The following is a 23,517-nucleotide window of genomic DNA, read 5'->3' on the forward strand; positions in this document are numbered from 1 at the left end:
GGTTTCCTTCAGCGGAATGTTTCTCAAATGAGATCCAGTAAGGTCTAATTTAGGAGGCATACTAGGCAGCATTAATGGCTGAAATTACCTTTATTATGATTAAGATTAACTCCAGGAAAAATTGTCTTACAGGAATGGCTATACTAAGTATTTATCGGAACAAATATAATGCTAATAAAGAGTTCATAACAAAGACATGCTGTTCGAGAATAAATGAAACTATTGAAGTTCTTCTAGTATGAGGGAAGGCGCACTGCAAAGGTTTCTGTGCACAATCTCCCACTTAATGTACAGTAGCAGCTGCTACTGAACATGAACCCATTACAGTCATGGCTTTCCCCAAGAAAATCCTGGGAACTGTAGTTTAATTATAAGTAGTTTTATTTTTATATTAACCTCTTTTCTATTAACTTCCCTGTCTTTCCTTTCTTTTGTGAGTGTACAAAAAAACAACAACACACAAAGGATAGTATGAATTTCTTTGAATCAATTAAATTGGCAAATACACCATCCATATAGACTGCATAGGGACTCATTTGTCCAGTATGGAAATTTCAGAATGTCCCTCAACTTCATTCAACTTTCCATGCAAGCTGAAATTAGTTTCAAACACACCCCTCTGCCTGCTGAACTTTCCTCTTCATCTTCTGTTTTTGAGGTGCTATCTTTAAAAAAAACATTGGGGGGGGGGACTCTGCTGAAAAGCATGTAAGAGGAGCATTCTACACCTGTAGTGTGAATTTTATAGTCTTTGAAAGATGCAAGAGGTTAAGGTGAATCCTTTAAAACAGGCATCCCCAACCTTTGGCCCTCCAGATGTTTTGGACTACAATTCCCATCATCCCTGACCATTGGTCCTGTTAGCTAGGGATCATGGGAGTTGTAGGCCAAAACATCTGGAGGGCCGCAGGTTGGGGATGCCTGCTTTAAAAGGTTTTCCAAGTATTCAGGGAAGGAGACATGTTTAGAGAAAGAAACCACACTCAGCCCCTGTCTGCATTCAATGTTCAAAGTAGTAGCATACTATTTTAATTAGTCATGGCTTTCCTCAAAAAATCATGGGAACTGTAGTGTGTTAATCATACAGTAGCTGTACGATGATATAATTTCCCTCTCTATTAACTTCCCTGTCTCTTGCTTTCCTTTTGTGACTACAAAACAAACAAACAACCAAACAAACAAACACACAACACAACCCGCCATTTTTGTGGGTTATTTTTTACTTCCTTGCTTCTTTGCCCTTTCTAAAGGATAACATGGACTTCTTTGAATTAATTCAATTGACGAAAACCCATCCATATAGACCTGTGACAGAGCAAATGTCCTGCATGGGGACTCATTTGTCCTGTATGGAAACTTCAGTGTCCCTCAACTTCATTCAACTTTCCATGCAAACAGAAATTGTGTGAATTTTACCCTCTTTGAAAGATGCAATAAGTTGAGACTAATTCTTAAAAATGTTTGCCAAGTATTCAGAGAAGGAGACACATTTAGAGAAAGGAACCAACACCCGGCTCCCTTCAGCATTCCATGTTGAAAGCATAGCATACCACCTTAAATAATCATGGCTTCCCTCAATGAATGCTGGGAATTGTAGTTTGTTAAGACTTCTGAATGTTGTTAGGAAATCTCCTATTCTCTCTACAAAGCTATAATTTTCAGAGTGGCTTAATACTCAGTCCCTCTCCCCAGGGAACTCTTGGAATTGTATCTCTGGAAAGCGTGTCCTTCCTAAAAGAGGGCACACGTTGCGGTGAGACCTGGAGACTGACCTCCTGGTTGTGGGTGGGTATGTTGGTCAGCCACAACACCTGATTGGTAGTTCCCTCAATGCTTGGTTAAATCGGGACAATGGGGCACAGTCCAAAGGTATCAAGGGGTCTATATATACCCATGCACGTGACCCAGAGCTTCCTCTTTCAGCTCATGCATCGGAACATCCACCCACCTTTTCCTATATTTAGGGCATTTTGCGATTGACCTTGTTATGCCCTCATGTGTCGTCTGTCATTGGGACAGGGGCATGGCAGGAATTTTCCCCACTTGGCTGATTGGCTGTTGTCATTTGGGTTCCGCCTGCCGCGTAGCAAATCATCACAACTTGTAAGGTTGCGGATAGGCACTGGTTCAGGTGATAGGGATGGGGGAACTGTATCGCCATCCCTATGTGAAGGGTATTCCATTAAAGGAATCCAGGGACTCAACTTGGTTTGGTCAACCCCCAAGAGGATCTGGGGAGTGGACATAGTCGGTTCCCGGGCTTTTCACCTACCTCAGGTGTTCACCCTTGGCTGACCTACGATAGAGCTCTGGGTCAGTGCTACCTGCAAGGGTGCAGGGAGGTAGTCAAACCAGAGCCTATGCAACCATTCACTTTCTGTAATCAATAAAGTTGTGGCCTAAATTCTGCCAAAAACCAAAACTAAAATTTGAGTCAATTGTGTTTTTATTTAGGGGGAATATTTCTGGGTCTGAACACGCAAAATAGTAATCTGGAAAACAGTAAATTGTAGTTAATAAACTACAGTTCCTATAATTCATTGGAGGAAACCATGACTTGTTAAAGGAATGTAATACTCCTTTACATGCATAATGCAGTTGGGACCAGTGAAAAAGTGATATTTCCACACACCCATCCCTTGTCAAATCCAGGGTGAATCTTTGAAGCTCAACATAGTCATTGTGGTCATATAGAAAAGTTTTCTGGGCTTTACATAATCCCTGCAGCCTTTGCCCACAAGGGGTTGATAGATCAATTTATTTCTTGAGTATTTCAGTGTTGTGTATTCTCAGTCATAAATTAATCACTTTCCATTCGCTACCACTGTGCAAGCTTACACACACAGCATTTAAACTGTACATATTCCTCCTTAAAATTTGTGTTCACATTCCATGCATTTATTCTAAAAGGTTAAGAACAAAGGATAACTGCATTCTGACCTGGAAATACAAAGCAAACCATTTTGCTTTAAAAAAATATGGCCAAAGTAAAGTCATCCAGGATCCCTAGAATTAGCTGGTATCTTTTTACAGCTGACATTAGTTCTTTCATTTCCACCTCTACCATTCCTTCACCTGTAACCTAGATGCTTCTTCTTCTTCTTCTTCTTCTTCTTCTTCTTCTTCTTCTTCTTCTTCTTCTTCTTCTTCTTCGTTCTGTTTTGTTCTGGCTCTTGTTTCATTCCTACCCCATTTAAGAACATCTTTGCTTCTCAGCTGGAGAAGTTTATTTATGATTTGTTTAATGGCTTCTATGAAGGGCATGCCATGCACTCACCCACCACAAAATGCATTTATTCAGTTCCATAGATTCACCATTTGCTTCTAAATAGCTTAATGAACACACCTGAAATATTCATAATGAAATGCAGGATCCTGGAGCTATAACAACTTTTGGTTTCTGAAGAGTGTGTAGCTTTTCTATTAAAATGTATTAAGTTACTGTTAATGCATTTATGGGGGCATTATGCTGGGTGGCAATGATTATAGCCATAATTCTGGGAGGCTGACAAAGAACCCCAGACTAAGTCATTACCAGAAAGTTTTTATAAGGTCACTGAATATAGCAGACCTTAGAAATGATGTGAAACTTCACTGCAGATTAGACTGTATGTGTAGGCAAGGCTTCAGAACTCAGGTCAATCCATATTTTGTTTGTTTAAAATGATTTCGTTTTGCGTATTCAGACCCAGGAACCTCCCCCCTAAATAAATTCACACTTGACTCAAATTTTAGTTTGGGTTTTGGCAAATTTGGGCCACAACTTTATTGATTACAAAAAGTGAGTGGTTGCATAGGCTCTGCTTCGACTAGCTCCCTGCCATGCAGGAAGCGCTGATCCAGGGTTCCAGCATAGGTCAGCCAAGGGTGAACACCTGGATAAGCGGAAAGCTGGGAACAAACTATCTCTGCCACCCAAATGTCCCCCTGGACTCAGGCACATGCACAAACCCCTCTCAGGGGTTCAGCAAACCATCAAGTCCTTGGATTCCTTTAACAGAATACCCTTCACATAGGGATGGCGAGAGTGTTCTCCCATCCCTTTCACCTGAACCAGAGCCTATCCGCAACCTTACAAGTTGTGACGATTTGCTATGCGTCACTGCAGCAGGAAAAACCCAAATGGTACCAGCCAATCAGCCAAGTGGGGAAAATTCCTGCCGTGTCCCTGTCCCAACGACAGATGACACACGACGGCATAGCAAGGTCAAGCGCAAAAGCCCTAAAAGTAGGGAGAGGTGGGCGGGTGTTCCGAATGCACGCACAGAAAGAGGAAGCTCTGGGTCACGTGCATGGGTATATATAGACCCCTCAATACCTTTGGACTGTGACCCATTGGCCCAGTTGAACCCAGCATTGAGGGACCTTCCAATCAGGTGTTGTGGCTGACCAATCGTACCCACCCACAACACAGGGTGTCGGTTTTCCAGGTCTCACTGCAATACGTGCCCTCTTTAAGGGAGGACCCGATTTACAATTTGATAATGTTTTGCAATGTGCCTTACACGTTACTCAAAAACAGTTTTATCTGAAAATAACTGGGTAACCAAGACTTCCCTTTAACCAAATCCTAGGGGATTAATGAGGATCAATTGACAGATTAAGGTTGCAATCTTATACACCTTTTTTCAGCCCCAGGGCCATATTCCATTCAGGCACATGCTGGCTAGGGGCAAGAGTGAGTGGTACAATTAATACAAATTTTACATCTGTGAATAGACTGGTTTATATCCACATTCACATACAGCCCTTAGTCCTCCACCCAGGCAAACAAGAGGCAGTTCCAGGATATACTCCAGCTAACAAAACCAATTCAGGTATGAAGCAGGGCCAATGAAGTGTGTTGCTATGGTCTAGGGGAGAGAACTGGAGGTCCACGTTTGGCCCTAGAGCCTGAGGCTTTCCATTGCTGCCATACACACATATATGGGAATATATCCAGTTGATCTCAATGGGGCTTACATCTGGGTAGACATGGAGAATGTGGTTCTGTTAATTAGATTAGTGAACTAAAACCCTTTTTATAGGACTGCACTGCAACTCTGCAAGGAAGGGTGCAATCCTAATGTAATGTGAAATGATTTTGTTACTTGATGCAATTTTTGTACACACCTTCAATTTTAAAAATGATGTTACTTCATATACTGGCATCACAAGCATGTGTGTGTGTGTGTGTTCAGTCAAACTGAATTGCAGTTAATCAGACAAGGTTTGGGGATTTTTGCTCAGAGATCTCAACGTCTCTCTCTCAACATCTCAGAGATCAATTAAAAGTGTTGAAGCAATCAGAACTCCACCTCCTGCCCTTTCTGGGAACAGAAACACTTTGAAGTATTGCTTGCTTCTCTGTGTGTTTGTGTTTGTGTGTGTATTTGGGGTGTACATATGCTCCCTGGTTTGAGGGTCAAATACTGAGCTTGGAGGGTGGCACAGAAAGTGGGGTTGGCAGAACAAAATGGTACCAAACTAGCATACCACTTTGGCATCAGTTTGTTATCCAAATGGAACAAAACAAGCACTAACTTTGGGATCAGTTTAGGGCATGAGTAGGCAAACTAAGGCCCGGGGGCCAGATCCAGCCCAATCGCCTTCTAAATCCAGCCCGCGGATGGTCCAGGAATCAGCTTGTTTTTACATGAGTAGAATGTGTCCTTTTATTTAAAATGCATTTCTGGGTTATTTGTGGGGCATAGGAATTCATTCATATATATTTTTCAAAATATAATTTCCCCCCCCCCCAAGGTCTGAGGGATGGTGGACTGGCCCCCTGCTGAAAAAGGTTGCTGACCCCTGGTTTAGGGGGATCTGGAATTTTGGGGTCACACGTTAATGAAGTTCAGATAAGTTGGCCTTCAGATTCCATCAGCTCTATCTGGCGTAGCCAATGGTCAGTGTTGATGGGAATTATAGGTCAGCAATACCTGTTCTCCATTCCTAGAACAACAGAATATCAAGGAGAAGAAAATATTACTTTGCATTAGAGACATCACGGAAAGCTCTTCTTGTACATCATGTGACACAAGGTTCACATTCATTCTTCAGAAAATAGGCTCATGTACATATATTTTGTTTTCCTCCTCTCTTTATTGCAGGTATAAGATACTTTCATCAAATGTCTGAGTGACATTTGTTCTGCAAAGGAACAAAGACAGAGAGTTGTTTCCCTAGCAACCACCCTTTAAAAGTTCTTCAGATACCACCTTGGGCCTACTCCAGCTACTCCTGCCCTTTGGTTGTTTGTACATAGATTCTCTTGGTAAATTAGACAGGTCCCAGATGCCAGGCTTACTGGAAGGTTGGAAATGGAGAGAAGATTCTCTGCTTATAGCATGACTTTCCCAAAGAGTTGCCTGCAGAGTTTCAGAGGCCTTATTCAGATGTAATGAGAAACTATGGTTTCCTATTACTTGAACAAACTATGGAAAGCATTAGGTTTGCAAAGTCACCAACTACTATTCTTCATTTTCATGTTCACAAATAGAAGATTAGAGAATATATATATATATATATTCTAATTTAAAAGAATGGGTAGGGAACTTGTGACCTTCTATATGTTTTCCAGTGCTACAACTCTCATCATCCTTCCCCTTTTCAACTTTGCTTGGGGAGCAACCTTCTCCAGGATTTCTCTTTCGCACACAGTTCCTGTTTGTGGAAAGGGGAATGAGGACTGTTTTCCAGGTTTTCCTGCCTCCCCTTGCAAATTAGCATCCCTCCAGCGCTCAGCATGTCATGATCCACCCACACTGCTACGAAAGACAGGAAGGACACTATAGACTCCAGAGCTGCAAGGAGAGGCTGCGGTCAGAAGAAGCCCCCACAAGCTTGGAACATCAGTGGCACCCCTCTAGAAGCTTCACCCAGGGCTGAGACCATGGCTTGCCCCCAGTTAACTATGGCCCTGAGCATGTTCACTAACAGGAATGCAGGAAGCTGCCTTATTCTGAGTCAGACTATTGGTCCATCTAGTTTAGTAGTGTCTAAGCTGACTTTCCAGGATTTTCAGACAAGGGATACTTTCCCAGGCCTCCCAGGAAATGTAGGAATTGAAACAGGACCCTGCTGCATGCAAAGCAGCTTCTACCCCTTCACAATGGCCAATCCCCTATTAGAGTGGTTTAAAAACAACAGAACATTGCTTTGCACCTTACGAGACCGGATATTGTTTGCATCGTTGCTGGTTGCTGTCATCATTCAAAGACCTCAGTCAACTGTTACTATCATAGGCAATTTTAGCTGTTGCGATTGCTTTTGGGGTTGGAGCTACAGCTAATGACAACAATGGATGATAGGATTATTAGGGGTCAGCTATTAACCAGAGAACATCTTACTGTAGTACATGAACAAGTTTGATATCCTACTCCTTCCCTGCCCTACCAAATAGGTAATCCTCTTCCACATTTTGACTTGAGTGAAATGCAAGGAGATTTGAGTTTTCATCTTCATCCTCAGGGAAGACATTTTCTGTTCCATTTTCCTTCTCTGATCTAAGAAGTTGAGTAGGAGGGAGGGAAAGGGGGATTTGAAAGGTCAAGCATAAAATAGATGTACTCAATCCTCTTGTGGAATGTTCCAAAATTAGCCATGTGATTGGCTTGGCATCTGAAATCAACCCACAAGTTTAAAATAAGAAGAGCCAGCATTCCGTCTCTGTTGCATTGCATTTACAAAAGTGGCCAGGCAGGTCTATCCTAGAAACTCAGATGCAGAGTATGAAGGCAGTCAAGTCTGCAAACACTGTTTGATCATCTTCAGCACATGGCAATAAGAGTACAGGTGGGGAAACAGTCCAAAACAATCCAAAAGGGTGGGAGAAATATTTGTTTCTAAACCAATCCAGAAGGTTCAGAGAAAATATATCTCACTCATTCCCAGATGTTTTCCCTTAAAGTTGTGCATGCCCCCAATCCGATTCAGGATCCAATCTGCTGCTTTGGATCCAACCTGGTATAATCCAGGACTGCCCCTCCACAGATCCAGGCCCTGAACTGATTTGAGCATCTTGAAGGATCAGGAGGGGATGGAGAAGGAGATGTGTTTCTCCTTCCTTCCCTTCTGACTATGTTTAATCAAGGTTTTAAACCTTAGTTATGCGTGAATTTTCCTGCAGTCAGACCAACCCTACTTTAACAGTCCTGGATTGTTCCACATGGCTCCTACAAACTGATCTGGCTGAATCCTATGTGGACTAAAATCAGCCCAGCTGGGTTTGTTATCTGGTGTTTAGATAGACCCAATGCACATTCCTACTTTCCCTGCCAGTCTCCTACAGAGCCCATTGAAATTTTTGTTACTACTTCTTGGGGAAGTCTGGTAAAAAGTGTATGGGTATGCCCCGCTGTGCAGCTATTCCCTTCCATCAGGATTTCGCAGGTGATAGCTTGTGGCATTCAAGCTATAAGCTAAAGGATATCCAATATCAAAAGATGAGGCAAATACTTGCATTTTATTTTCTTGATGGAGGATATGTCCAGGACATGCTTGCTGGCTATGTGTATCTGCCTCCACATGGTAGATACATGGCCTGTGGTCATGTATAGTGCAAATGATCATCTGGCCCATCACCATGCCACTGCTGTATCTCACTCCTACCCTGTATTTTCTACCTTGACTAGGTGCAACTCTCCAGGGTCATTTTTTCTATCAGTTGCTACTTGCCCATTTAACAGGTGATGCTCAAAATTGAACTTGGGGACCTTTTACATGGAAACCTTATACTCTGGTCTATGACTGTCATCTTCATCAGAGCTCTGCATTTGATTCTTCCAAGATGAGGCTCCCTTTCCCTTGGGGTTGAGGAAAGGAGCAGCAGTGTGGACACTGCCCTGTAAGAGCAAATGGGACTGTGCCCCATTGGCTGCAGTCTGGCCTTAGCCAGCCCCCACTTGCCTACCTTCTTGTTTACAACTATCCCGTTGTTTGCACTGTCTGATAGCTTCCTCCCCCTTAGTCTCAGTGTTTCCTTCATGGAACAAAATAAGGAAGAGGATGGGAGGAAAACTATAATTAGTTGGTTCTGCTTCCCTTGCCTCTGGCTCAAATCTGCTCCCCACCTTTGGCTCCAAATAATATAAAGCAGATCAGGGAATTGGACTTTTCATTCATTCATACATTTAGCTTTTATTGGCATAATGACTAGACATGTATTACAGTTATCATGGTGCAACCAGTTCAGTTTAGGATAGTTGCAGAATATACACAAAGCACTCCATACAGGTGTTGGCATTCATTTCAAAAGAGAGAACTCATACCCCTCAGCTGTCCCAATTAAATTGGGACATCCTGTTTTTGGCTCTGTGCTCTCATGTGAGAGCACAATACCCAAAATGCATGAGATTGTGGCACCAAAAGAATGTGTTTTGGGGGGCTCCATATTCTTGCATTGGTCATGTGACTCACCCAGAAGACATGTGGCTCTTTTTTTTTCTTTTTTCTTTTTGCTGCAACAGGTTGGAGGGTATCAGAACTCATGCATGCAAACAAATTCATAGATTTATTCTGATTCTTTGTTGCTGTTTTTAATTGTGTGACTTCTATAATTTTATTTGCATAATATATACATGGTTCTTAAATATCCTGATTGTATTTGCAGTATCTAAAGGCAATGTCTAAAGGCAAAAATGGCTACTTTTCTGGTAATAATAGGTCAAGGGAAGAACTCAGCACATACTGCAAGGACCTTTCAAGACCTGCATTCTCTTGATTTCACAGCAACTGTTGAGATGCTAATTTATTAACTTGCACAAATTGACCTTTGCTTTTTTTCTAAATGAGCTTAGCCCATAAAAAACTGTGATTTGCTATAATTGTTGGTGTTTATTTTCCCCGAACTAGGCTTAATTACCACATAAATATTCCAGTTAACAGAAAACAGTGACCGTTTAATACTTTATTTGCTATGTCCAATTAACATTTGTGACTGTGGGGCTATGGTTAAGTGAGAATTTTATCCCAGAAGGATTGTCCCCTCTAGTAAAGCCAAAGTCTCATGCCATTTCATACCTCCCGCAAACAAACAGAATAACTCTCATTAAGCTACAACAAGAGATCATTATGAATGTTGAACAATGAGTTGCCAGAAGCTTGATGGTTATATCCTGATATACTTGGTTGATGGGAAGGAGAATTATGTAAATTTCTAGTAATTATGAATATATTATATAGCCTTGGGGGAGGGGTGTCCATATAAATGTAAAGCATTTAAAGCAAAAGAAAGCAGTGTCTAATATCTCTTAGTTCCAAGGATTGGGCCTTCCTATCTGTTGCCTCCTCAATCATGAGTTCACTTCTTCAGATCATGATAGACTTTGACGGTATATTGGTCTCCCCATTTTTGATTCTCAACAATCAGTTTTCAACTCTCAGGGTTATTCAATGTTCTCATTAAAGGTTCATTATGTGCAACAGATTGAATTCCAAATTTACGTTAATCACAGACTCACTTGAAAGCATTCTACCATTTTTTAGAACAGGAGTGGGTAATCTTTATTAATCCCAAGGGCCACATTCCATTCTAGGTAACCATCTAGGCAAGGCTAATGGCAGAATTGGGCAGAACAATTGATGTGATTTTTACCTTCAGACAATAGTCTGGTTTATATCTACAACCATGCACCCCTGTCTCCTCTCCACCCACCATCCAAGCAAGCAAGAAGTGTCATGATATTTCAACACACTCCAGCATGGAAGAAATATGCAAGGACTACACTGACTCTTGCATGAGGAGAAAACAGGCTTGCGCCATCTTCCATATGACCAAACTTTAGATATTTGAAGATGCCTATCCTATTTCCTCCCTGTCCCCTCTTATCCAGGCTAAACATACACAGTTCCTTCAACCATAGCTTGTAAGGCTTGGTTCCCAGACCCTTTATCATCTTAGTAGCCCTCTTCTGCATACGTTCCAGCTTGTCTAACAAAAGCAAAACAGAGTTGAATTATTACTTCTCTTGAACTGGACCCTATACTTCTATTGATGCACATTTCGGTTGAACGCTGGACAGAGGGGACTGGGTGATTGTGTCAGGTTCATAACCAAGTCTCAACTAACCAGGAGAGAGACATTTTCTGAGTAGTCACAGCCTGAGTAGTCCACAGCCCATATTTCACTGAGTAGTCACAGCCTGCAGCCTTGGTTCTCAAACTTAATCAGTTCCAGAAATCTGTTCCAAAACCAAAGCATTCCAAAACCAAGGCACACTTTCCCATAGAAAGTAATGCAAAGTGGATTAAACCATTCCAGACTTTTAAAAACAGTGCAATTTAACATGAATTTTACTATCTAACCAGACCATTTCTGGGTTAGGGTTAATTTTTGGACTGGGTTAGGGTAAGGATTTGAATTGGGGTTAGGGTTAGGGTCAGTGTTATTTTTATGTTTTCTTGTGATTTTTATTCATTTGCGGTTGGTTTGCTTTTTCAATTTGTCGTGTTGCTGCTTTTTCACGAGTTGGAAGTTTGTTGGCTTTGTGGTTTTCTGGAAAGTTTCAGTTTTAATTTTGAATGTAGCCTGTGGCCCCGGCACTGAGCTGATCTCTCAGCTGGGAAGTGGAGGCTTCGCTGAGCTGCCTGCTCCTGCTCCTACTTGCAAGCAGCGGCAGAGGGACCCAGCGCTGGAGGGCGGCAGGTACCTGCTCGCTTGCCACCCGGCCCACCTTCCCTTACTCGGAAAACGGAAGTATGGCACTCAAAACAGAAGTTATACTCAGAACAGAGCACATTCAGCTTCTGAGAAAAGTTCGAAAACCAGAACACCCATTTGCAGGTTTGAAGTGTTCGGGTTCCAAGTAGTTCAAGAACTAAGCTGTTCAAAAACCGAGGTACCACTGTACTCAGGGATTTGGAGAGGTGCTTCCCTACCAGAGCTAGCTGGATTACTAATCAACCCATAGTTTATGAATTCACTAAGTTTGGTTTGCAGTTCCTTTGAGTAGTTATATTAATAAATATAGCCATGATCCCAAATGCTGTGTCTCACAAGCAGGTTCAATATTTTTTTATTCTTTACAGGATTGATATTTCTTTCTGTGTCTTTGTGTTGTATCACCAATGAAGACTTTTATAATGCATCTATAATTATTAAAAGAAACCTGAGCTGGTGAAATAAACGTGTCTGAAATGACATTGATGTGAAACTGAAGTGTTTAACCCTTCCAAAGCTGAATTTCTTCATATTTTGAACAGCTCTAAGACAAACTCACTGTGGCTAAAGCTTGAGAACCTCAGGTCTGAATAATGTGTAGATAAACTATGACCTACTACGGTGGCACAGGCAAATAAACGATTGTGCTGTGGGTCCCTTTAGGACTGGAACAAAGGTTGTTGAATCCATTAGTTATCAACATAAATGGGAGCAAATACTGATCACAACTGCCTGTTTATATTCATATATGTTTATGTATTTCACAAATAGTGTAATAATGACATGCTCAATACTCCAAGCAAATTATAACACCTCTATTTGGCTCACCATAAAGAGCAGCATAACTATATGCATCACCCATAAAACTGGTTAAAGAGCTTGAGAAACCATTTTGCTCAGAAGTACAACTGTCCTATAAATAGCCTTATAAGTCATGCTTGAAAAGTACTATGCTGTTTAATCACTTGTGCTTCCAAGGATACATCTTCCAGTCACCTGAGGCACCAAAAGAGAGACAGAGATAGAAAAATAAACCATCTACCAAGTTAGTTCCTTGTCTCAAGCATTGTTTATCTAATTGTACATCTAAATTGCAACGAGAATCTCAATCCAAAGGTTTTTAATTAATAACCTTTGAAGATAGGAAAGAGCTTCCATGTTCCCTTATTTGACGGAACTCATAGCTCAGCTATCAAACCCTTATTTGAATGTAGATACAGCCAACAATTTCCTCAATTTCATATACAAAGTGTAAAAGTCTTTCATTTCTGGTAATTATAGAGCAAAACAAATTAAAGAGGAGGAGGAGGAGTTTGGACTTGATATTCTGCCTTATACTCCCCTTAAGGAGTCTCAAAGCGGCTAACAATCTCCTTTCCGTTCCTTCCCCACAACAAACACTCTGTGAGGTGAGTGAGGCTGAGAGACTTCAGAGAAGTGTGACTAGCCCAAGGTCACCCAGCAGCTGCATGTGGAGGAGCGGAGACGCGAACCCAGTTCACCATATTATGAGTCCACCGCACTTAAGCACTACACCATGCTGGCTCTTGAGTGTGGACAATGTCCTAGCAACTGGCTCAAAAGGTATATTAAAGCCAAACTCTCATTAATCAAAAGATTTCTTCCCACCCTACATATTCTTTTGAGTTGTTTTTCTTTTTTCATGCTGATAATGAAGAGAGAAAAGTCACAATGTGGGTTTTGCCTTGTAGGAGCACTGCATCCCTGGACAGCTTCTAACACTGACTATTCCTGCCTTAGGACGTCTTTTTCTGGCACTCCAATGAATTATGGGTGGCTTACAGCTGTCCTTTAAATATTCTGCAATATCCCAGAGTATGTCCTGGTAGAGCATCACTCTGATACATTGTGAATACCTTCAAGGACAGCACCAAAGCTGTTCAGTACATATTGGTGTGCCCTATTGCTCCTTGCTGTCATCAACACCCACTAAGTCCAATGGGACTCATGGATCCCCTTGACAAAGGAAGAAGGCACTTGAAGGCATTATGTCAAATCCACAGCTGACCCTGAAGACATTCTTTGTGTATGTTTCATATTGGATCTCAACTGGTAATCTGCTTTCCCCCAAATCCCACCCTGGATGTGCTAAGAAATATGGTGGTGGTTGGAACTGCATAGCCCGCTGCACCTCTACTGGTGCTTGAATCGAAGCCATTTTATCTAAGCAGGTTGTTTCTGCACAGTTGTGACAGGCCCCCCCCCCCCCATCCTATCATGTAAAACTTGGAGGTAATTTGGACATTACAAGAGGCATTGAACATGACATTTTAAAATCCCTTGCTTCCGATACAGTATTAGAACCTATTATTGGCTCTATGCTCAAAGCCTAACAAAATGCATTAAGACTCATTAAACATTTGGATGCTATCAATGGGGGAGTTTACTTACTTACTTACTTACTTACTAACTTACCTCCTGCATGTGTGTATAATCTTTCTGGGAACTTTTTTGAACTGATGTGGTAGTGGTGGAGTTTGGAGGGAGGAGCAGTTTAATAATAATAATAATAATAATAATAATAATAATAATAATAATAATAATAATAATTTAAAAAAAATATATTTATATCCCACCCTCCCCAGCCAAAGCCAGGCTCAGAGCAGCTAACAACAAGTAAAAATAGCACAGTGTACATAAAATCACACAGTCAATTAATTAAAATACATTCTAAAATCAATTAAGAATCAAATTAATGGAAACCATTGGGCTAGAGTTCTATAATGATTACAGAAGGAGAGACGGGGTCAGACTGTGCCTTGGCCAGCTCCGTTTTGCAGGCCCTGTGGAAAGTCTCGCAGGGCCCTAGGATCTCCAAGATGTTTTTATTTGAAGACTGTAAGGTCCTCTGTGGGACATACCAGGAGAACCCCAATTTAGCAAAATTGAGTACTTGTTATAAAACTGATCCGGCTCATATGAATGAGCTGCCGTTTATAATACTAGGTTGAGTTTAAGGAGTAGGAAAACAAATAATTGCCAATTGCTAATTTAACTTGAAAGATAGCAATGCTAGACAGTATCGCCAAAGGCACAACATATTTCTTCACCATCCATCAGTTATGGCAGATATTGTCTTGAACAAATCTGTCTGTGATCAGATTTCTGGGTTTTTCATTAGGATTGCCTTATCTATATAAACATGCCCTGTTCCACCTTCTCAGACTCCCCTGGAGGTTTATAATAGTTTCCTGTAATCATGTATTACTTCTTCTTTTTTTTAATCACCTATCTTTGATCTTGATTTAAGCTGGTTCTTCTGTAGTTAGCCGGTGGGTGTTTTCCTTTCTCTCTCCCACAGACAAAATGTCATAATGTAGCCAGTTTATATGGCACTGCCAGCATTAGGACAAGAGAAGGGTGAAAGGAGAGGGAATTGCTGTTCTTTTATAGCTTAGAGGAGACAAAAGAAAACCTGGAAACAGTATGATTGTTCCCCTAACTTTCAGAAAAGAAAAGGTGCAGGCAGAATAATCTTTGAAGAATGTTTAGCTTTGAAATTAATTGGACCCTCAGCAGGACTCAGTGGCCAGTGAATTAACTAAAGGTCTGTTGATCAGTAGCTTTTAGACTTTCTGCCTTCAGAATATCCTTTCCACATAAGCACTCAAGAAACCTGAACATTTCCTAGAAACCATAATGCTGGGCTAAAATGTTCGCCTCAATTCATCCCTCAGTTTGCAGTGGAGTGCCTGTTTCAGTTATTTGTGGGGAGAGCATGAAGTATGAATGAAATTCCCTGACGTATTTCCCAGCATCTTTCTGTTAGCACTGTTCCAGGACTTTCTGGTGGGAAATGCCAATAGAACCAGAAGTAGTATTTGTGAGTTCCAACACCACCAGAACTACCCATTGACCTTCACCCTTGGAAAAGAGATGGTTTCATCCCGCAAATTCCCAAGTCAGCCTGAAAATTCTCATTGCCCAACCCAATTGAGTAGGACAATATGTAAAACTCCTTATCATATAGCCCTCATCGGTAATAACCCATAGAATGCTTTTCTTCAGAGTGGGTGCATTTAGACTTTGGGAATGTTGCAAGTCTTCCTGACTGTAATGCTAGTGCTTCTGTCCCGTTTTCTAATATTCCTTTCACACTCCATTTCCTGTTGCATTGTGGAGCTGTGTCCTTTTGGCCAACATACCAGCATGTCACACTAAATTTCATTCGCCCCATTGGGCATATTGTAGCACAACAATGAATGTCACCGGAGAACATCACTACTTGCCTACCCTATCCTCACATGCATGCTTGTGTTACTCCATAATTCAGAACTGTATACCAGTGAAACCTCCAGAGTCCACCACCTCCAGAGGTAACTGTCGCAGGGCTCTATCACCTAAAGGAAATCAAACTATTTACTGCAATCCCTGGAATTTCTCTGAGCTTAGGGAAGTGGGAAGAATGTAGCAATACTGATCAGTATATACATAATACAGCACCTATTGAAGCAAGCAAGTCTTCATCTGTTCAATACCTGGACTGGAGACAACCTGAAAATCTTTCTGCACTCCATTGAGTTGCATGATCCAATAATGTATTAAATACAAAATGTACAAACATACAGATAACCAAATGCATGCAAGATGAGAGATTGATCACCATTGCTTATTGTTTCATTCATTGGTTGACTGTTAAGACTTCGTAGTTTGATTCACCTTTCAAAGATTTGATTTTGGGGGAGTCCTTTGGGAAGAAGAAGAAGAGTTTGGATTTGATATCCCACTTTATCACTACCCTAAGGAGTCTCAAAGCGGCTAACAATCTCCTTTCCCTTCCTCCCCCACAACAAAACACTCTGTGAGGTGAGTGAGGCTGAGAGACTTCAGAGGACTGTGACTATCCCAAGGTCTCTCAGCAGCTGCATGTGGAGGAGCGGGGAAGCAAACCCGGTTCACCAGATTACAAGTCCACTGCTCTTAACCACTACACCACACTGGGAAAACATCCTAACACAAATCATGCTGTCACAAATCTTTTCTTTTCTTGGAGATCAAATGTTGCCCTCCACAACTACAGCTAACACTATAAAATATGGCCTTAAGGTTTTCATCTATCTTCAGTGGTGGTGTGTGACCCTGTTGCAGGACAGGGCAAGTCCTTAATTCAAATTTGAATGCAGTTAATCATTCTTTCATTTGTCATGTGCTACCCATGCTGGTATTGATTCACACATCATTCTCATTGTGCCAGGCAGAATAATCATGGTCAGTGTGGAATCATCATGGAATGCTGTGCTGCTTTGGGAAATTGGTTTGATGAACTGGATGACTGGAGTATGGGTAACCAGTGTGATTGGAGATTGGTTCTACTGAATATGTGAGGATTCAGTATTAGGTTGACTTCATTGTAGTGCTTTGCTGAAAATCCTGCCTCAGCCACTGTAATCAGGACAGGACTGCTTTATCCAGACTTCTCAGTATTCCATCTTTTTATATGTAGACTACATTATTTTTAAATACCTGAGTATGGGAGAGGATGACCCAGTTGCGTTTTCATCTAAGCTTAGATTAATTCTTTTTTATGCCTCAATTTAATAATTTCTTATTAAAAGACCAGCAATTGTACTCTGGTATGTTCTCCCTCACCTCAGTTTTTGTTGGGTAGAACCCTCTGCTAAATATCTTATAATCTCTCCCCCCCCCCCTTTTTTTGGGTTCTCCAGCAGATTGCTTTCTCACTCTATCACATGCAGTTAAGTATGCTGAAGATAATTTATTCTCAAAGGAGTCAAATGAAGCTTTTCAAGCTTGTATCACAAGAAAACTCTTCTAGAGTCTAATCTTAGAAGTATCTATGGAAACTAATTGCTGGATACCTGTGCATTCACCATCTAATTCAACAATCTCATACAATCACATTACTTCAAATAGAACAAGTGTGTGTGTGCTTGTGTGTTGGAAGGGGGTGTCAGGAGTGACAAGCATAGGGAGGGAAGTGTCGCAGAACCAGTCTTCTGACCCCAGTATCACTCCCACTTACCTGGACAGGACAGGCAAGGCAGCAGTGAGGCTGGGGCTACACTGGCAGAGATACAGTGTTACTACTAGTATGGTCTTGCCATGATCTCACACCACCCAGGTAAGTGGCCACAGCACCACTGTTAAGACACGGTCACTACACTGGTCACTCACGGGGAATTTAGGCAAGGAAGATGTGTATATATAAGTGCTGGACATAAACCATAGATGGAGAGTAAGGCTACCCCTCGGATCTGATCCATATTATGGATGGAAGTCAGCAGGCTTGGGGAAATCCCAAGGTTTGAAGTTGCAGGAGGGGACATGCAGGAGGGGAACCCAGCTTGGAATGGAATGGCTGGAAACCTGATTAGGAGCACTCAACAGTGCAACAACATGTTTCAAGGGCCACTTGTTTTAGCCAAATATTTGCTTCCTTTAAAAGTACCTAAATAAGTTGGTCACTGAGAAATGCTGTGCTGTATTGGGGGATTGGATGGCTTTGGTGAACTTGAGGTTTGGTGTCCAGGGTGACTGAGGATTGGGTCTACTGGTTGAATTCAGGAATAGCTTGACTTCATCATACGACTGTAGCAACTTGATGAAAATACTGCCTCAGCCACTGTGATAAGGTCAGGATGTTTTTTAATTTCTTTCACTATTCCTGTAATTGGTGGATGTGTTTCACTTGTGAATGTGCTTCATATGCTACTACTAGGAAATGCAAATGTTCAGAGAGTAGGGTTTTCTTAACACACACACACACACACACACACACACACACACGATTGGTATCTGGTGAACATATTACTCCCAAACTGGGATCTGTTTGGCATCCCTTGTAACTTCTGCATAGGCATCCATCCAAATTTAATTTACATAGTTCTGTCAGCATTTAGAGAATGACACGTTCTCTATGGCATTAGTCCACATTCCATTCACCGTACATTTTATCTGGATTTCACTTTTTAAATTGTTCAGATTTTGAGCCACACAGTACCTCTAAAGGGCTTTTTATTTTAACAATATTATGTGTGAGTGTGTCCAGTTGTTTCAAAGGGGAAGCTTACTCCAGAAGCATTTATTATTATCAGTTTGAACTCTTGGTTGACTGGAATGGAAGAGTAAAGTTTTTTTAAAAAAATAAAATCAAATAAAAAAATCAAACATTTGACTTCTTTTTAGAAAGAGTGTTACACTTTCCCACAGAACATATTCACCGTGTTCAGATTTTCAGTGGCTTTTGTCTCCTATTTTATTATTAACCAACTACTTTTTGATCAGCGAGCCTTTGATATTTTCAGCTGACATAAAGTAATGATTTGATCAGCAGTGTATGAATTAAAGGACTAAAAAGAGGCTATTTCACATTGGCAATATATTAAGCACTTACATCAACTGTCTAAATGCTATGTAGTATTCAAAGAGGCACTTTTTTAAGAATTAAAAGATTTTCTACATCTCATTTAGTAACGTTTGCTACTTTCTCTAGTCACGGGTTAGCTGAATACCCTTACAAATGTCAGATTCCAAATGGGGTTTGACACATTTGATGTATATTTTGGGTAGTTCTCATTTGGGAAATATTTAGAGTCAGTTAATTAAACTCAGGGTGTTCTCTGAAGCTTGCCTAGCAGCTTGGAAGCTTGGAATTTGCCCAGCAAATGGATAATATAACCTTTTTTTTTCTAAAACAACTGCCACAACCATTCATTAGAGTGTCCATTGATGCAGACATGTAGAAAATGGGTGCATTCTATCCCTTGCCACCATCACAAAGAAGTGGGAATTTGGACAAAATTGCTTCACTAGAAAGAACAGCAATGGTAAAAAAAATGCATTAATTAAAGAACTGAAAGAGGGGAATTCATTGTTAGGGTTGCTGTTTGGTCTCAGCTCAGTGCTCATCTGAAATAGAAAGAGAAAGAGCTTGTCAGAAGTGTAACATGTTGAGCCGTACATTAGATGGTCTCCTTTATTGGGATTACTTTGTGTTGTAGAATGGTTGTGTAGATTTTTGAGTAGAACAGAATTCCTCATCAAATGAAAAGGTAGATAATTTGCAGGTCCTTGTGGCCTGCATAGACAAATTCACAGATGACTTTGAGAAGAGGCAGAGCCTACATTGTTTAAATTTACTCAGCGATGAGATCCATTTCAAATCACTTGGAATTTTGTCCATGGTGTTTTTTATTTATCCAGCAGAATTTGTAGACCACTTAATAGTTAGAAATAGGTAAACCCTCTGAGTGGTTTTCATAAAATTATAATTAGAAAGGCAGAGTCGCTGATTTACGTCACACCAGAGATCGGGGGATCGTTGCGGCTGGAAGAGCATGATCCAGCTGGGGGCTAGCCAGCTGGCTTCCTGACCCCCAAAGGATGCTGACAACCTTCACTATATTCTTTTCGGTGCCTGCTAAAAAATATTCCTGTTTAGACAAGCCTACCCAGGTGCTTAGAAAGTTGAGGTAACTTTAATCTGGTGTTTTAAGAACAAACAAACAACTTTTGTACGTTTTAAAGTAGGATTGTGACCTCCTCCCCCCCCCCCCGATTTTATGGTTTTGTCTTTTTGTAAGCTGCTTTGATTCATTTTTATTTACAAACAAGCACTGTATACATTTTATTGGGGGGGGGGGTTTAAATAAAAACAAGTAGATCGAAAAAAGAAGAAATGAATAAAATAATAACACGAGTCAAATATATTCTCACTCTTTCTCTCCGTAGGCTGTCCTAAATAAAGAAGGTTTTTAGCAGGTGCCAAAAACAGCACAGTGAAGGCACCTGCCTAATGTTAATGGGGAAGGAAATTCCAGAGTGTCGATGCTGTCACACTGAAAGATGAATTCCTTGCATGTGCAGAATCGACATTGCATAGCTTTGTAAAAGTGTTAGTTCTGAAGATCAAAGTGGCATATATAAGATAAGGTAATTCTTCACATAAACTGGTCCCAAGCTGTTACAGGTCTTATAAACTAACAGCATGTACCAACTTGGGATCTAATGAGTATAATATGAATGAGAGATTTCAGCATCATAGAGAGGAAATTGCTTCCCCATAAGAAAATCCATCTGTTTTCAGTTTATCGGGCTTCTTAGGACACATCAAGAAAAGTAGAGGATGTACAGACATGGTTGTTTTTTTTTTTTTTTTAAAAAACTGATGAGCAGGAGTATGAACAGGTGGGGGGATTTAGTTCAGTTCACATTTACAGGTGAACCTGCCTCAAAACAATGCATGGATCAAAACACAGCCATCCATTGAAATTCACACTTCTCTAAATTTTGTAAAGCAATTTTCCTGCCATGAAATACATATTCTGGGGTAAAAGATATATAGAAGCATACACATACAAAAATGCATTTCATTGGGGGAAATTGCTTTGCAAAAAAAAAGTTTATAATAGGCAAAATTCACACTAAAATGCTGCCAGCATTTCATGGAAATTGAAGGCATGAATACCCCTTCCTAGGATATGAAGCCTGCTGAATTTCAGAAGGGTAGGTGCAGCTATCCTCCTGCAATGACAAACTTTTCCATTTTTTGGAGGGCAAAATAGAAACCATGTCCCCTTCCCTATTATTATTATTTTTTGTGGACAATGAGTTTGAAAACTGGACACATGACAGAACTGTCCCTGGGTAAGCAACCTTCCAAAGTTCAGACAAACAAGTCCAGCGTTTAATGTGCTAGACAATTTTAGCTATGAAAGGATAGTCCCCCTCCCTGCTCTTGACATTCTGGATCATAAGCCAGATCACCTTGATTTGCCTCATCCAGGGTACACACAGAACAGATGCACACCCCTAATATATATCATTTATGGAAACCAAAAGCATAAACTATGTGGTGTATTCAGATGGATAAAAAATTAACTGGTAGTAAGATCTGAGGAACACATTCCAAGCAAATTTGACTGTTCACTTTGAGCATACTTGGCCCTGATTTGGGCCTTGTTGTCTTCAGAGATTAGTTGGCAGACAAACTGTGACTGTTGTTCTCCCAACCCTGCTGCCGCCGTCCCATGATATTACCCTGTCTCTGAACAGTTCCCATAGTCCACTTGATGTTTAATATTCTGTCTTCCCAGATTCAGATGGAGATTATTTTCTTTTCCAAAACTTCTGCCTAACTGGTTTGTTTTTCTACAGCTAGTTTTATATGACCCAGGTAGTTTGATTTTATTTGTTTATTTGACACTATAAAACTCAAACTTAGGAAAGTTCCATTCCTGAAATTACTTCTATTTCATCTTGGCTTCCCCAATTTTTAAGCCATAATTTTTTTAACAGAAAGCTTTTGTTTCAACAAAATCTTGCATGGTCTGAAGTAGCGAGAGTAAGTGTACTGAGCAACGTGGCCACCAAATTCATCACTAGCTAAAGTTTACAAACCGTCTTCAGAGGCAGCCCTATGTATAATGTGTTGCAGTAATTTAACCTAGAGGGAACCAGAGCATACAGATGACAAGTTATGCCATTCCCATCCAGATAGGAGTGCAGCTGAACCACATGCCAACACTGATGGAAGGCACTCTGGACCACTGAGGCCACCTGAGCCCCAAGCAACAGCAAAGGTTTCAAAAGTACTCCCAAACTGCGTACCCACTCTTTCAGAGAGAGTGTAATCCCATCAAGAGCAAGCAACCTCCCAGCCGTCCGGTCTAGGAATCTACTGACTAACAGTGCCTCAGTTTTATCTGGATTGAGCTTCAGTCTGTTGGCTCTCATTCAGTCCATTACAGAGGCAAGACAACAGTCCTGCATATCCACTACCACACCTGCAGATGTAAAGGAGAAATAGAGGTGAGTGTCATTAGCATATTGCTGACAATGTACTCCAAATCTCTGGATAACCCCATTCAGAGGTTTCATGTAGGTGTTAAACAGCATAGGGGATATAATCAAATCCCAAGGAACCCCACATTGAAGGCTTCACAGGGCTGAAAAACACTCCCCAAGCAACACCCTCTGGAAATGTCTATCCAAGTAGGAGTGGAACCACCGCAAAGCAGTGCCACCCACCCCTAACTCGGATAGCCATTCCAGAAGGATACCATCATCAATATTATTAAAGCTGCTGAGATGCTGAGAACTAACTGGGACAGATTTCCCCTGTCTCTCTTGCAACAGAGCTCATGACACAGGCAACCAAAGCAATTTCTTTGGCAAAACTGGGTTTAAACCCTGACTGAAATCAATCTAGAAAATCAGTTGCTCTGACATCCCTGCAAACTACACACGCAAACAACACACTCAGTACATGTAAGCACATAATAACCCTTAGATTTGCTGTTTCTCTGACAGATTTCAGTCTGCACAGTATATCCCTCCAAATAAGGAGCATGTGACTGAAATCCACAATGCTTTTTAAAAAATAAAATAAAATAAGTGTGTAGTTTAAAGTAAAACCTTTGAAAGTATTTTAGAAACTGATATCAGCTAGTAGAAAATTGTTTTTAATCTTCACCTAGAGTAAAATTGGTGTGCATTGATCTCTGTGATTTTTTTTTTTAATCAGACATGTCTTAAATGGTCCTGTCCAGGTTTATGTCTTTTAAATCAGAGGAGAGACTTAATAAAATCAAAGTCTCTAAATCTTCTGGAAATGAATGTTCTAAGGGTTGCAAGATTACGAACATGCACACACACACAGAGTAGTGTAACTGGATAACTTTATAGTACCATTTACTGGTATCATAAAGTACAAGATGTCTGACTTCAAGAATACATTGCAAAGTGGAGTGTAAACCAGTTTACGCATCCATAGACACCTTATATTTGGGCATTCATTTCCTACAAAATTTGAACTGGAATCAAGGCACTGTTTTGCCCCAATTTGTGGGTAGGTATGTGAGAGAATTTCAATGAAAAGGGGAGCAGAAGTTGCC

Source organism: Lacerta agilis, chromosome Z (assembly GCF_009819535.1).
Source record: "Lacerta agilis isolate rLacAgi1 chromosome Z, rLacAgi1.pri, whole genome shotgun sequence".
Lineage (NCBI taxonomy): Eukaryota > Metazoa > Chordata > Lepidosauria > Squamata > Lacertidae > Lacerta > Lacerta agilis.